The 12,760-nt window shown below is 45.1% G+C and overlaps 1 long non-coding RNA gene across 1 annotated transcript in view; it reads right to left on the reverse strand.

Moving 5' to 3' along the window:
• Positions 1-6,161: 6,161 nt before the first annotated feature.
• Positions 6,162-12,760, reverse strand: part of LOC310907600 — a 544,908-nt gene continuing 538,309 nt past the window's right edge. Inside the window, exon 3 of the long non-coding RNA XR_014589662.1 lies at positions 6,162-6,215. This is a non-coding gene — a long non-coding RNA (uncharacterized lncRNA). The remainder of the gene's footprint in view (positions 6,216-12,760) is intronic.

The raw sequence follows: 12,760 nt of genomic DNA on the forward strand, positions 1-12,760 counted from the left end.
CCTTGGCTTTCTCCAGACTGAAAAAACCTCTTCCAGGCTCTCCTCATGCATCACATCCCCCAGGTTGGTAGATCCCAAACCACCTTCATGTCCCTCACTCAAATTTCTCAACATTTTCCTCATGCAGGAGGCATGTGGAAAGGAATCATAACTTCCCACAGCCTTCCCAAAGCAGGCTGCATTTTACCTGTGCATCATTTGCTGTCACTGTACTTGTCAAATCCTGGCAGCAGTCTAAGATGTGAGCCCAAAGGTGGCTGAAGAGAGGGGAAATTAATCTCCATCTCCATCTCAAAAGGTATAATTGATGCTGGGTTGGGTCCAGTTTCTCCTCAATCACTCTGGCACCTCTCTGGGTGTGCAGGGTTTACCTAACACACGTGTGCAGCTCAGGGCAAAATCCTGATGCTGTCCTGTGACAGCTGGTGGAAAAATCCAATATATCCGGAAAACCTGGATATGATGTTGGCATGAGGAGCCAAAGGGGAATTGGAGACAGAGGGAAATTACTTCCAGTTACAGGCAAAGTCATTTGTGAAACATCTGGAGGAGAAGGAAGAGTAATTTATTGAGTTATTCCACTATTATTATTATTATTGTTGTTGTTGTTGTTGTTGTTTTTTCTACCATTACTGTAATTTATTTAGCTGTATCCCAATGCTCATTTCTACTGTGCACATCTGAACCACTCATTATTTTTTAACTACACCTCACAGTTGCTCCCACAGCCCACTTTGCCTGGGGTGAATCTGCTTTCTGGGTTAAGCTTTCTTGTCCTGTGAGAGAGAGGGATGACCTGCAGAAGGGAAAAGGATAGATTTGAGAAAGCCCAGCAAAGTAAACTTTTTTAATTGCTTCTGGTATTTCAGGAAGGAAAATGGAAACAATTCAGATTTTTCCAGCTGGAAAGAATATCTGCTGAGTTCATGGAGGAATGAGTTGACAAGCACAGGCTTCCTCTGGCAACTGCTGCCCAATGCCTTGACTGAACACGGAATTTGTGGAGTGATCAAACCAACCTGGAGAATAAATCAAGATGCTAAAACCCAGTGGATCGTGGTGCACTTTCATTAGCCAGGGTGGATCTGGTTCCAATCCCCATACAATGGGCTTTAATGCCATTAATCATTATGGCATTATGATTAATTTATTATTTATTTTGATTAACCATAAATCAAAGCAATGAGGAGAAAATCAACAATGTCAAAATCCATTGAACTTGCTGAATTTTGAAATGTGAGTAATGCCTGCAACATTGCATAATTTATGCAAAGGAAATAGGGACTTCATGCCTACTGAGAAAACTGAAGGCTCTTCCTCACATATAGAAAATCACATTTATAAGCTTGTTCTCTGCATGTGTCCCTTCAGGACTGTGCTTCCTTCAGGGTATCCACATAGGAGAAGTTAGATCAGCCCTCTGGGCCAATATTCCAGAATACTATTGCAAAAGATAACACAGAACACAAACCCCTGAATTATGGGCAGTCTGGAACTGTGGGCAAGCAGGTTCCTGACAGGGCTGCCTGTGTGGTTCAGGCTCTTGGGGTCACACAAGGATTTTCCAGCACATGGCCCATTTCCAACATTAATGTGGAGTTCGGGATTAACGAGGTATCTGGGGGACTAAAGGTCATTTATTCTCTCCCCACATCTCCACTGCACACTGACACAAGTCTCTGCCACCTGTCCCAGGATCTGCCGTGTCCATACAACAGTTTTAGACCCAGAACTTGTTGGGGAAGGATCACAAAGACACCTCCTGGAAGGTAGATCAGAACTTCTAAATGACTTCAATAATTCTGGACTTTTCCCCTCTTTCTTCTTCAAGAGTGAAAACATCCAGTCCCACCCCCAGCCCAGATTCCAGTGGGATTTCATTCCTGCTGAGTGCTCAGATGAAAACAGGCTGCCATGGATTTGGCTGGAGCTGGGTTTGTCTGTCATTAAGTCTAAATCTGCCCGGAGGCATCTGTGGCACTCAGATCTCAGAGCTCCTTTCTGTCACAGTCTGCTTATTCAGAGATTGGCCCTCAAAGTAAGGCTAACTGATTGGGAACGGGTTTAAGTGTTTATCCATTAGAAAGAGGAATTAAAATGGAATGTTTTGGTGTTCTCAGACGTCTGAGAAATTATACAAAGCCAGAAAATTCTGCAGTCCTTGACGCAGAAGTAATAAAAGATTAAGGAACGCTTAGAACAGACGTGGTGAATTGCAGGGATGCATTAACATGAAATATTGAGGGCCTGATATTCATCTGGCAAACCTAGATATGGCTCCACAGGGTTTTGGGGAGCTGCTTCCATCAGCCAAGATGCAAATCAGGTTTGATAGAGGCTGAGATAGCCTCTAGAACGAGATAGAACGAGATAGGTACAGGTTTTGTAGGCAGGAGGTGTCTGAGGGGCCATGTTGGGTGATGGTTAAAGCAATAAATTCAACCCCACAGTCACCCTTTGTGTTTGTGGCTCTTCCAAGAGCAAGGTGGGAGATGCTGCACAAATCAATGGTGCTGAAGTTTCTGATTGTGTAAATCAAAAGATGATGCCCTTTGCTTTAGGGCTGTCTTTGAGGTCTCCTGATAAAAAAACATCTTATAAAAAATTAAATTATTTTATAATTTCTTTCTCACACTGTGAACATCTACAAAACTTCACTCTGCTCTTTGTGAATATCACACATGTACCTTAAACACTTGCTGTGTTTCTAAAAATTTATACAAAAGGCAAGAAAAGATTGAACCACTTAAGGGACTACAGCTCTTGAAATTAAGAAAACTCCAAAAGATTTAAAATCCTTGACTTTCTCAGACTCTCTTATTACATCAGACTTGTGTATTTTGTGCAGTTCTGTACTCAAAGGGCAAAACTGAGATGATATTGAGGAGATCAGATTGTTTCATTGTTGGTAGGGGGGTTTTTTTTAACTCATTTATGGAACCTGTATTTGCTCTGACCATAATCGAAACCCACCACAGCATTTCTAAATACACTTCAGCAAAACACTCCTAAAAACAATATGTTCCTGCTGCTGTTCCTGCTGCTGTTTCAAACTCAGGTAATCCCGATTAAACCCATCACCAGAACCAGCAGAGCACAGCCCTGTGGCAACCAGGTTCCATATTTTTTTATTCACAGCAGCCTCAAGTCAGTGCCAAGAGCAACTTCAGTTCCCATCTATCCAAGGTGAAATAGCAGCCCTCTGCCCTCGGCTTTTTGGCTCTTCAGCTGTGCGTGGCATTGAGCCAAACATAACAAATAGAAAGATTTGAGCCAGGAAATAAACACAAAACAGAGAGAAGAGGTGCTCAGCCATCCCAGCCATGTGTGACACAGTGGCACCGTTGGGGACAGCCCCCGAGCTCTGGGTTGGACAGAGGTGGGTGTCTGTCTGCAGGAACAGGTTTGGGGGAGTGGACAGTGGCTGTCAGCTTTGGACAACAGCCACCAACTGCCCCCTGTGCCAACCTGCCCACACATCACCATCAAATGTGTTATTTGTGGATTGAGAGCTGCTCTGGTGGAACCAAAGGGAGCCAAAGGGGCTATCAGCCTGTGGTTGGTGGTGGTGGTGGTGGGAATGACACTGGCAGAGGAAGCTGGAAGTCTCTGGGTGGAAAATAAATATTGGGAGGAGGGTGTCAGTGCTGGCATGGAAATGTGCCCCCAGGAAAATCAGCTCTCACCCAGCTGGGGCAGAGCCAGGGGGACAGGTAGCCCTGTCCATGGTGGTGTGATACAATCTTAAACGTGGACAGAGTGTAATGAGCCCCCTGAAGATGTATCAGGTCTGAGGTTTGACCTGCAGCCTCCCAGAGTGGCTTAACAACAGTGAGATAATTTCTCTGGACCTGCTTTGTAAAATAAAAGGTTTTAATAATGACAAAAATAACAAACAGTATCAAACAAAAGAAATATAAGTTGAACACAGTGTAGAGAGGACTCGTGCACTGGCTAAGACAGTCCAAAAAAGTACTTGAGCACCTCTGTGCTCCTTCTTAAGTATAGAAGGATTAAGGAGGAATAAACTGGTTTGCTGCCAATAGAAACAGCTACAGGTTTTGAGAAACATTTCCAAAGCCCAACCAGTGCCCCTGTGCTGGCATTGGGCCACCTGTGATAAGGGAAGAACAGAAAGTTCTGGTGCTTCTCCTTAAAAGTCAGGGGTAAAACTGAGATCCCTTTTCCTTATGTGGAAATATGTGTTTGGGTGTGGGGTGCATTCCTACAGTGGTGCCACCTGGAACTAATTGAGCAGGAGGGTTTGGCCATTATGGACAGAAACACTGACAGCAAAAGTGCCCTGCTGATGGGAATGAGCAAGTCAGAAACCCAGGAGATGCCCTTTGGTGTTTGTTCTACAAAGTGGTTGTTAATGCTGGCACGTGTCAGCAGTCAGCCTTGTGCCAGGGCTTCAGCTGGTCCCCTCCCCACAGCAACCCTGACCTCCTGCCCTCATCTTATCCCTCTGTTTTCTGTGTGTATTTCATCTGGAATTCTTCTTGAAATATGCCTGCATTCTTTTACAGCTCTCTTTTTAATCCTTTATTGCCTAAACTTCTCTTATTTCCCTATTATTTCTCTTTGTAGTGTAGAACTTCTGTAACAATGAGGGATTATAGATATTGTTGAGGGAAACATGTGCTGGAAGAAATGGCAGATGTGGAATCCTCTTTCCAAGCTCAGGAATAAGGACCTGGAGTATCTTTCCTCACCAAATGATGGCAGATGGTGTTGGGTGTCTCATTTTGGCCATAGTTTTAGTGTTCAGAACTCTAATCCATGTTTACAGTGGTTCAAAACTCACAAACCAATGTTGGGGTCACATGTTCAGTTTGGGAAGTTGGAATGAGATGATCATTAAGGTCATCCCACCCCAAACCATTCTGTGATTCCAGGAACCAAGCTTAAAGCCAGCTGTTAATCTGGATTTCTGAACTGCTGAAAAATCTGCACTTTTCCAAGACCTGCTGTTTCCTACCACTTTTGAGAGGAGGTCACTGGCCTGGGCTGGGTTGAAGAACCAGCAGCTTGCCCAGAAATCAAAATTCAGACCAGGGTACAGCATGTCCTTACCCACAGGGACTGACACCAAGGGCAAGATTACAACTTCTAGAGGCCATTTCTTTCAGTTTAATATTTCACTACACTCCAGCTAATACAAATTATTTAAAGGGTCTGTTCCTTTTACTGAGGGCTTTTGTGCCTTCTTCCTGCTCTATATGATTATGCAGCCATGCAGCCTGACATTTATTTATATAACTGCTTGCTGGAGAGGTCCTGAAAGCAGGATCAAAGGCGATGTACAGTGAGCTCTGGGGCAAGGGCATGGTGTCTGCAGGGCATGGCTCAGAGCTTCCCTAATCCTCACAGCTTTGCCCCACAGTGTGTGAGGCTCTTAATCCAGATTTTACAGATGACAGGAATGGAAATTCTACCATGGAATACCTTGAGTGAGAACTCCTGGTACAGTGTTTTGGCTTAGCTGAGGATTTGTCTTCTCCTGGTGGATGTGGGTGTGTCAGCTGTGTCTAGACTGGGGAGAAATGAGAGGATGGATTTCAGTTCTGCCTCTTTATGTAGGATCAAAAGCATTTCCTAATGTTTGAGAGAGAGGAGTGTAGGCCTAAATGAACCTTTCTGGGTTCTCATCCTGGTTGTGACTCCAGTGATGTGTGTGCTGTTTGCCTCCCTTTAGAGTCACTGAAAGGTTTTCTTCTGGTTTTTGCACTTTGCCTCTCTAATTAGCCAGAGGCTGATGCCTTCTGAAGGCTGACCTGGAACAGAAACTGGACAAAGCTAAGAGAACAAAGTAGATATTTATTAAAAGGCCTTTCAGAACACACCTTGGGTAGGACAAGAGCCTGACCAGGGCTACACCCAAGGTGGACCCAAAATGGTCACAAAATGGACACAAAATGGACAAACGGTCACAAGGTCTCACACTTTGATAAGTTTTGGTCCATTTGCATATTGGGGTTGAATTGTCTAATTACAATTTCAGATGATGAAGTCCCATCCTTTGATTTTCTCTCTTCAGTCCACTGTTGTTTGTGGTTTTGGGCCTGAAAACTTGTGCCAGTTGTCCTTGGTGTGCAGCAGGAAAAGGGTTTGCTTTGTGTTTCTTCTGTGTGCAGAGAGCCGAGTGACACTGACTGTGAGGCTCAGAACTGCACTCTTGGGTAGCAGAGTCTGAAATACATGGAAGCCAAAAACTTAAGGCTCCAAGGCCATATTAAAAGCTGCAGTTTGAATCAAGAAGTTTAGAAACAATATATTCCAAAGATTTGTTTTCCCCCTCTTTCCTTTTTCTTAAGCCTTGACTTCTATCCACTCTTGCTTTTTATCTGGGTTTTTGGGGCATAGTGGCTTCTGGAGATGCTCAGTCCTTGTGATGGTCTGAGAGATGCAGCACCTCTGCTCTGGGGACAGGCTGGGAGAGTTGGGGCTGTTCATCCTGGAGAAGCTCCTGGGAGAGGTTATTGTGGCCTTCCAGTACATAAAAAGGGCTCATAAAAAAGGCAGAAGAGCAGCTTTTTACAGAGGCAGGTAATGATAGAATGAGAGGGAACAGTTTGAAACTAAAAGAGGAGAGATTTAGGTTGGATTTTAGGAAGAAGAATTTCTTTACCCAGAGGATGCTGGGGCCCTGGCACAGGGTGTCCAGAGAAGCTGTGACTGCCCCTGGATCCCTGGAAATGTCCAAGGACAGGTTGGACATGGGGGCTTGGAGTAACCTGGGATAGGGAACCATGGAAGGGGTTTGGAACTGGATGATCTTTCAGGTCCCTTTCAACCCAAACCATTCTGTGACAATCTTGGCCATGATGGCCATGATGGCCATGAAATAGTAAAGTCCCAATAGAGCTGGATTTAAGGAGAGTGAAATTCAATTATAGTAGTATAACTCTTCTTTTGTACTGTCTCTAGCTCTGGACTTTCTCTACAGAGTGAATTTTTTCTGTTTAAAAAGAATAAAAATTTTAAAAAGACATAAACTCGCAAAAAAAAAATCAACAAAAAACCAACCAAGAAAGAAGGTCACAAAACACTTTTAATTTCCCAAGATGTGTTTCTGCTCTCTTGAGAGGGAGTGTGCAAATCCTGGGCTGTGAGCAGAGCTCCCTAAAGCTGTGAGACAAAACTGTTCACAGTGAGAGAAGCGGGCTAACTCATCCATAAATTCAAGTGGTAAGTGTCAGATATTTCTTGAAATCTCTTCTGTGGCTGTGAGTTCACACATTTGTGCTTCCTTGAGCTTGCAGCGTTGGTGTGAAGTGAGTGGCCACGGAGATTAATGCAAAAGCTAAGCAGGGACATTTCTGGAGGAAAGATTCCTTCCAAATGTAGTTATTTGTGGTGTGCTGAGGGTATCGTGTTTTGGGTTGCTATGGTGATGAGCAGATTATAGAATTATATAGGTAGATAAACAAAGTTAGGTTTGTGTTAAGGTGTTTAAGTGGCTGAGGACCTGGGAGCAGCTTTTATTCAATCTCTGCAGCTCAGTCTGACAGAGCCCCTGTGTCAGAGCATCTCTGAGAGTGGATTAAGCCTAAACAATTGGAAATGTTACATTTTTTTGGGATTCAATAGCATGTGTCGCAGCAGTTTTTGAGAACTCAGCAAGGACCTAATTTTAGAAGTTTAAGTATCAAATAATCCAGTTAACTACATGCCAGTTTATTGGATTTCCAGCCCTGGGCAGAATTAGGGAAAAGCTGATACATGATTTGATTAGTGAAGGCACAATGCAATTACCCCGTGTGCCAGCATGGCTTTATTGAACATGGGTCTGTCGGACACTTGATCAAGGGAAATTGGAAAGATTTGTGCATAAATACTCCAAAGCATCTTTCAAATGCTTTTAATTAATATTGAGCAATATTTTGGGCAATAATGAGCAATAGATCATGTGAATAGATATTCTTATCCATAGAAACACTTTGAAATGATTAAGAACAAGGGCCACAGCATTCCTGTAGCTAATGTAATGACTTTTTGAGATGCTTTACTGGCATTTTACAAGATTGGCTCTGAGCCCAGCACTATCAACAGTGTCATTAATGATCCCAAAGTAAATATGCAATCACAGCCGATAAAATTTGTGGGTGTCAAAATGATGAAGCACCTATAAATAATAATGAAGACAAGACATTTGGAGAGGGCAATTCTGACTGCTTGTCAGTGAGGCTTGTGCAAATGGTCTTTTTATTGCAGACAAATGCAATCTGCTGCCTCGAAGAATGCAGGTAGTTCTTGGAGAACACAGAGTGTTTTGAAAACAATGACTCTGAAGACAATCTTGTGGGTATAAATCTGAACAGTTCAGTGTGCCCTGGCAGGCACAGACTGAGAGTTGTTTGTGTGGTTTGGAGGGAGGTGTCTGATCCATCTTTTATGTCTTTGGGGAAAGGAGCAGTTGGGTAAAAAAAAAAACCTTCAAGTGGGAGCACTGGTCAGACCCACATGGGATCTATTGATGTCACCATATGGATAAACTAATCAGGGAGGAGAATCAATACATAAGATTATTAGAGGGCCGGGGAAAGCACTTTTGGTAAGTGATTTAATGAGCTCAGGCTCTTCAGTTTGTCAGAAAGATGATTGAGAGGTGACCTGATTGCAACCCAGAACTGCAAGTTCCAAAAGAAAGAGCAAAGTGTTTAAGAGGTTATTTAAACTTAACACAAAAATATCAGGATCCACTGTTGGATGGCAGAGAGAAACTCAAGGCATCAAGGCCCCTGTTTTTTGAGAAGAAAAAAATCTCATTGCAGCTGAGGAGCTGAGGGACTGAACTCCTGAAATCTCCACACAAACTCCAGACACTCTGAGTTAGAAATGCTGCTCCCAGGAGCTGCTGGGCTGTGACCCAGGGCAGCAGGGAACTGACAGATGCTCGGAAGTGACGGATGATGGGTGATGGGTGATGGGTGATGGGTGACAAGCCCTGTCTGCTGCTCACACTTCCACAGCCTCTGCACTTCAAGCCTTGCTTGAAGTCCTGGCCCAGGATCCTGAAACAATGTGAGTGGTTTTGGGCAATGTCACCTCTGCTGGAGCTGTGGTTTGTACAAAGAGTTACCACAGCTCATTAAATCGCTTAGAGGAGAGCAGTAAATGGTTATATGATCACATTTCATCCTGAATCAGCTTCCAAACCCACAGAGGAGGAAAGCCATGGGTGAAGCACCTGCCCACGAGGAGCAAACCAGACCTGGGACCTCTCCTGCCCAGATAAACCCTCATTGAGCCTGGGTGCACCCTCTGCAGGGCTGCTTTGAGGCTGACCTGACCTTTGGACATCTTCCTTCTGCATATGTCCAACCCAGGTGCTCTCCTACCAGCTTGGTGCTCATGTGCTGCTGTTTAACCCTCTCTCCAATAGCAGAGAGGCTTTCAGATGCTATTTCATTTTATATATCTGTGTAAAAGGCTTCTTTTTATAGCTGAGGCTGCTCAGCTTCACAGCAGTGCCAAGCTCCATCCTCCTATTTCACTGCTCGTTCCCCAGAGCCTGGATGTAAAACCTGCCTGTGAGCTGCTCTTAATGTAGTCGCAGTCTGTTGCACTGTGTTAACTTGTGAATGCATTGTCTGGCAGGCTCGTTTTTTATGCTGAAAGAGGAGAGGAAGCAGTGGGGAAAGGAGGGGAGGAAAGAGTGTTAATGGAAGCAGCAAGGTGGGAATGGCAGGAATCAGCATAAGTGATCTTTATTTGCTGCACGACTCTGGCTTTTGGCAAAACTCCCCCAGCTGTGGTTCAGGTCAGACTTTTCAGTGACCTTTGGATGAGGCTCTTTGTGCTGAGGTTTGAGTCCTACATTCCTGCAGGTTAATCAGGTATTTGAAGCATCCATTCAAGTGCACCTCTGCTCCCCTGAAGGGCCACTGGGAGCAACTCCACCTACCAAACATAACCTGCTCCAGGTCGTGGAGTATAAAGACTGTGCTCCTTTGGGCTGGAGATGGCGTAGAATTGTGGAGTCTCCTGAGCCGGAAGGGAGCCAGAAGGTCGAGTCCAGCTCCTGGCCCTGCCCAGGACACTCCAATAATCCTCCCCTGTGCATCCCTGGGAGCGTTGTTCAAATGCTTTTGGAGCTCTGGCAGCCTTGGGGCTGTGCCCATTCCCTGGGGAGTCTGTTCAGTGCCCAACACCTTCTGGGGGAAGAACCTTTTCCTGATCTCCAACCCAAAACTCCCCTGACTCAACTTCAGGACATTCCCTTGGGTCCTGTCACTGTCACCAGGAAGAAGAGATCAGTGCCTGCCCCTCCTCCTTCCCTCGGGAGGAAATTCCAGACAGGGCTGAGGGTCAAGGTCTTAAACATGGGTTTGGAGAGGATTGCAAGAGGACAGTGAGCAGGACATCCTTGATGGTGCCTGTTGCTCCCCACAGGCATCCAGGGAGCCAGTTCATGCCATCCTGTCATCACCTCCATCTTCCTCATCCCTCCCCTCCTCATCTCTCATCCTCCTCATCCACCAAGAGGAGGATGCTCTCCTCCTCTTGGTGCTTAGAGGACAAGTGTGCCAGGGTTGGGAAGGAGTCAGTGAGGTGATACCACAGCTTTGGGTGGAGAGAAGGTGAGTGGAGAGGGGAGGGAAGCAGCAGAGCCAGGATCAGAAGTTCAGGGAGAAGCCAGAGAGAAGAACCACAACTGGGAACATCCAAGTTTTCAGCCTGGAGCAAAAACAGCCTCAGTCAGCAGCTGAACCCTCTGTCACAGGCACCTTCAAGTGTGGAGGTAAGAGGTCAGTAACAGCTCAGAAAAGGCCAAATCCTTCCCTCCATCCCCCAAGGAGACACTGGGCCCTGTGTTTACAGCTTAAACAAAGAGGAAATGGAAAAAGCTCTGAGTGATTTCAGTGGATCAGTCCCAAAGGCAGTTTTAGAGACACATCATCATCATCTGCAAAGACTTCAAAGAGCAGCGTTCAGGAGGAGCACACTGCACACAGCTTTGGCCCCAAGCTCCCTGCAGGCTGAGCCAGCAGCTTTATTGCCTCTATAGGCTCCCAGGCAAGGCTGGGGTATTGTCATAACCCAGCCCAGGGTGGACTTTTATGTGCACCTCGTTGGGAAGGGGCCAGTTCTCCCAGCACAGCTCCAAAACAACCAGTCCCTTCGGCAAAAACTTGGCTCTTACCACTCTGTTATTTTTATTAGTTTCCTAAAATACTGAGCACTTCAGAGGAGAAACAGATGGGCAAAGATACCCGGCGCTGCAAGCTCTCATTTTAATGTTAAATATAATGCATATTTTGGGGGATGAGAAGAAAAGACAGCTTGGAGGGTGCAAAGGACAGTCTTTGCAGGAACATAACAACATCTGTGTGCCGCTGCTGCTCTGTCATTTTATCCACTTAACTACCTGCTTTGTGTTTTTCTAATTTGCTTTAAGCCAAAAACTACAGGATTTTACACTGAAGGTTTAAGGTCAGAGAGCTACTAACAGACACAGCTAATTTATACCCTCTAAATATGACCTTAACGTGGGAGCTCTGAGACAGGATACAGTTTAGCCTTTAGGCACTTAATTTTCCCCAGAAATCTTTCTAAAGCTGGGATGGTTATAAAGGTATTACCAAGGTATTCATGACCTTTATTGAGAAAGCTGCTTCCAATTTGAAGCACACCTGGGCTGTTCAACAGGTTTGCCAGGAACTGGGGCTCAACAGAAAGTTCATGAGTCTTTATGAACATTACAGTTTGGAAAACTATCTCTAAAGGAAATCCTACTAATTTTATTTTTTTTTGTGGTAAAAATCGAAGAAAGTGGCAACACCAAAACAGGTGAGTGTAACAATAACTTACACAGTCCAGACTTCCTGCTTTTAACTTTGGAATCCAAAGTTTTAAATGAAGTTTGAACTATTTCATAATATTATTTATGAAACCACTACAGTAACATGTGTTTAACAGTTCAAGGAAATGATATTCTGGGCAGAACAGAGAGCTGAAAACTGTTTCCAGATGGTTCAAGGCACCAGATGTGGCATTTCCTCTGTCGAGATAGAGGGCACACCGAGATGGAGTGAAGCCTCACGGGGTCTCACACAAAAATCTCTGTGAGGTTTGGGAGTTAATTCTGAGTCTGGCGTGTTAAATCCACTGGGTTGTTGTCAGCTGGAGTGGTTGTGGCAGGCCAACGTGTGGGTCTGTGTCTAATGTGGGAATTATGATATTTTCAGGAAGGATTGGGCTTAATTCTCACCTGGTGTACACAGATCCAACATTTCTGGTTGCACTGAGCATCAACAAATCCACAGCTGTGGTAAAGCCTCACATTCCATTCGGTCAAAAAGCCCAGGAAGAGACTCAAGGAAACTCCAGTGAAACCTGGGCTTGATTAGGGCCCCATCAAACCTCGAGCATCCTGGTTTGCTAAAGCAAAGGCATCAAGATGCTACAGGGGGTCACTGATGGGGCAATATCAGCCACATCCAGCATCTCATCTGTGGCTGTTCCCTGCTGCTTCACCAGCCATTGCCACTGGCTGCTGCAATTCAGGGCACTTGAAGCTGCCAGAGTACTCTCAGCTGAGGTACTTCAAGGACTCATCAGCTGGGACTGTTCCCTTTAATTGGTTTTGTGCTGTGTTTTTAAACAATTCATTTCCAGGCCCTGTCTGTTCTCCCTCCGAGATGGGAGTTCAGCTCTGAGACAAAGACAGCAGCCTTGTCCTCTCGCTCACAGTCCTCTCTCCTTGTCTCCAGGCAGTGTTGGGGATTGCAGGCAGAAAAGGGCTGTGCTTGAG

The sequence above is a fragment of the Zosterops lateralis genome, assembly GCF_965231275.1.
Source record: "Zosterops lateralis genome assembly, chromosome: 1".
NCBI classification, from domain to species: domain Eukaryota; kingdom Metazoa; phylum Chordata; class Aves; order Passeriformes; family Zosteropidae; genus Zosterops; species Zosterops lateralis.